This window comes from Sminthopsis crassicaudata, chromosome 3 (assembly GCF_048593235.1).
Source record: "Sminthopsis crassicaudata isolate SCR6 chromosome 3, ASM4859323v1, whole genome shotgun sequence".
Taxonomy (NCBI): domain Eukaryota; kingdom Metazoa; phylum Chordata; class Mammalia; order Dasyuromorphia; family Dasyuridae; genus Sminthopsis; species Sminthopsis crassicaudata.
The window spans coordinates 635270538-635273693 of NC_133619.1; positions in this window are offsets into that span (position 1 = coordinate 635270538).

Here is a 3156-nt window from a genome sequence, read left to right on the forward strand (position 1 = left end):
CCTTCCTTCCTTCCTTCCTTCCTTCCTTCCTTCCTTCCTTCCTTCCTTCCTTCCTTCCTTCCTCCTTTCTTCCCTCCTTCCTTTCTTCTTTCCTGGTCCTCAGTTTCCTCATCTGTAAAATCAGAGGGTTAGAAAGCCTGACCTCTGGGGGTCCTTCTCAACTCTAAGGGTATGCCCTACAGGCACTATTGCTCATAAGTCCCAGTCCCAACATAATGCACCAATAACCAAAAGAGCTCACATATAAATAGCCCTTTAAAGGTTTGTAAAATGTTTTCCAGACAAGATCGTGTTTGAGTTTTGGACTTGGGTTTAGGAAAGAAATCTGCATTCATATCCAGCCTCAGATCCTTACCAGGATAATTAAGTTTACCTCTTTCTGCCTCAGTTTTCTCATCTCTAAAATGGGAATCATCAATAGCAGTGGCTCCCCATGTTTCCCCTCATCACCCTCACTGACCTTCAGAGCTCAGAAGCCTCTCCCAGCCTCCGAAGTCCCCCCCCATCTGGGGTCACCCACTCACCTCAGCGGTCCTTCTTTGCGCTCTCTTCCAGATGCTCCAGGGACAGGTGGAGGCTGGGGCTTTGGCTGGTCCCCCGCGGGAGCTGAGGACCAGGTGTTCCAGTGGCTGGCAGCTCCTCCTTTATAAACTGGCCCGGGCTGGAGGGAAGCCAGGGCTCCCAGCCCCCGGGGAGCCGGCCCAAGGAGGCGGGCCCTGCAGGGGTCCCGGGCTGGAGGTGGGGGGCGGGCGGGTGGTGCCAAAGGAAACTCATCTTCTTTTCCCAGGGACAGGGAAGTGAATTCCCACTCCCCCACCGGGCCCCACTCTGAGTCCTTTCCCTGGGGCCTCCCAGACAGCAGGGTCCCTCTTCATGGGATCGGGAGGGCACCGAGCCTAGACCTGGCTGCTTGTAGATCCCAGAAGGGACATCCGTGCCTCTCAGACACCCTGTCCCCTCCATTCCAGGGCTGGAGGCTGTTGGGCAGCCTCAGGATGTGTCTGTCCTGGGGCCAGAGCCTTCCCTCTCCCGGGTTCCTGACCTTCCCGGGCCAGTCAGACGCCCCTGCCCCTCCATACATTTGATTCTTCAGGAGGCCCACTCACCCCCCCCCCCCCCCAAATTCCCAAAGGCTGCCAAGGGAAATTTTCCCCAAGGCCTGGCTCTCTCCTCTGTGATTCATACAGCGGGAAGGAAAAGGAAAACAGTGGAAGATGGAGCCTGGAGCTGAGAGGCTCAGGAACCGAACAGCCAGGGAGATATTCTTTGTAAGAGTGCTTTGCACAGTGCCTGGTAGACAGTAGGGCCTATAGAAATACAACTTGCCTTCCCTTCTTCTCCCCTTTCCCCTTCCCCTTTTTCCTCCCTCTTCCCCATCCTCAATTTCCTCTTCCATTTCTCCCTCCCTTCTTTCTTCTCCTCCCCCTCCTCCTTCCCTCCATCTCCTTTCCCCTTTCCCTCTCTTTGACTGCCCCTTCCACATCCCCATCCTCTCAACCTTCTTCCCTTCCATTTCCCTTCTCCTCCTTCTCCCTTCACTTCCCATTCCTTCCACTTCCTCTCCCCATTTCCTTTCCACCTTTCCTCATCTTCCCCTTCTCCTCCTTGTGTCTCCTCCTCTTTCCTTCCTTCCTCATCCTTTTTCCTCCTTTTCCACTTCCCCATCGCTCTTCCCTTCCCCTTCTACTTCCCGTTCCTTCTATTTCCTCTCCCCCTACTCTTTCCACCTTTTTACCTTTTCCCTTCATCTTCTTCTCCTTTATTCCCCTTTTCCTCCTCTCCTCTTCCCCTTCCTTCCCCATCCCTTCCCCTCCCTTTCCACTTCCCCTTTTACTTCCCCATCCTCTCTCTTTTTCCTTTCCCCTTCCCTTCCCCTTCCCTTCCCATTCCTTCCATTTCCTCTCCCCTTCCCTTTCTACCTTTTTTCCTTTCCCCCTGCTCCCCTTTTCCTTCCTTCCCCTTCCCTTTCCCTCCCATCTCCCTTTCCCTTCCACTTCCCCTCTCCTTTCCCTTTCCCCTCCTCCTTCCTTCCCTTCCCTCCTCCTCTTCCCTTTTTTCTTCCCCTTTCCATCTTGGAGTGCTGTCAAAGGAGAATCAGTTGACCAACAAGCATTTATTAAATACCACACTAGGCACTGAATAACGGAGACTAGACTTGTTCACTTGGCTCCAGAAAGAAGCAGGTAGAAATTGCAAAAAGGCAGATTTAAGCTGGGCCTTGGGCAGACTTCTTCACAGTCAGAGCTGGGTTGCCCTAGAATGAGCAGCATTGCGACGGCTTAGTGAGAAAGAGAGGAAGCTGTGTGGTCTTTGGGGAAGGTGGTATGGTCATTTGGGTGGGCTAGACAGAGCAGAGGTTGCATTCAAGGCCCTCAAGGTCTTTTCCATCCCTGGAAATCTAGGAGCGTATGATTCCTGGCTCCGTGGCAATCCCAGGTATCACGGCTGCTCCTGATTCTCCTGGTACCCACTGCCAGTTCTCTAGCAACACAACTCTCTGTCTTCGGCCAAAGGTCACATCATTTTGCTCACAAGTGGTCTGGACAAGACGGCCCCTGGGATCTAGTTCTGGGATGCTGGGATTCAGAAGCAAAACTGGGAGAATCAGTAGCTCTTGACTACCACGTAACCTTGTTCATTTAGCATATTACCATCGGTAAGGCACTGGAATTCTATCTGCCTCAGTTTCCTCAACTGTAAAATACACTAATAATAACCTCTACCTCACAGTGTTGTCTGGGCGTCCACTGAATTAACTTCTGTAAAGCACTTAGCAAACACTGCCTGTCACATAAGTTTGCTCCTTCCCTTCTTCCCCTTGTACATGTGAAGTTGACTTCTTGGACTTGATTTCTTTCCATCAATTTGACCTCACTGTAGCAGAACCAGCCGATGGCTCACGTCAAGATGACGCTGCTGCCCGTCCTGTAGGCTTTACGTCAGGCACAAATAAATGAATTTTAAATTTCGAGTTTCAGCTACTGCCAGGACTGCCTACGCCCCGGGACATCTGGTTTTTCGGATCCTTGGAGCATTTAGGTTGCTGTGTGAGGGAGGAGGCCCGTCTGGAGGCGGAGGAGCAGAAAGCATGCTCCATCAGCACAAATGGATCTGCTCCTCCCTTGGGGACTCTGGAAGTCAGCGCCACTCTCATTT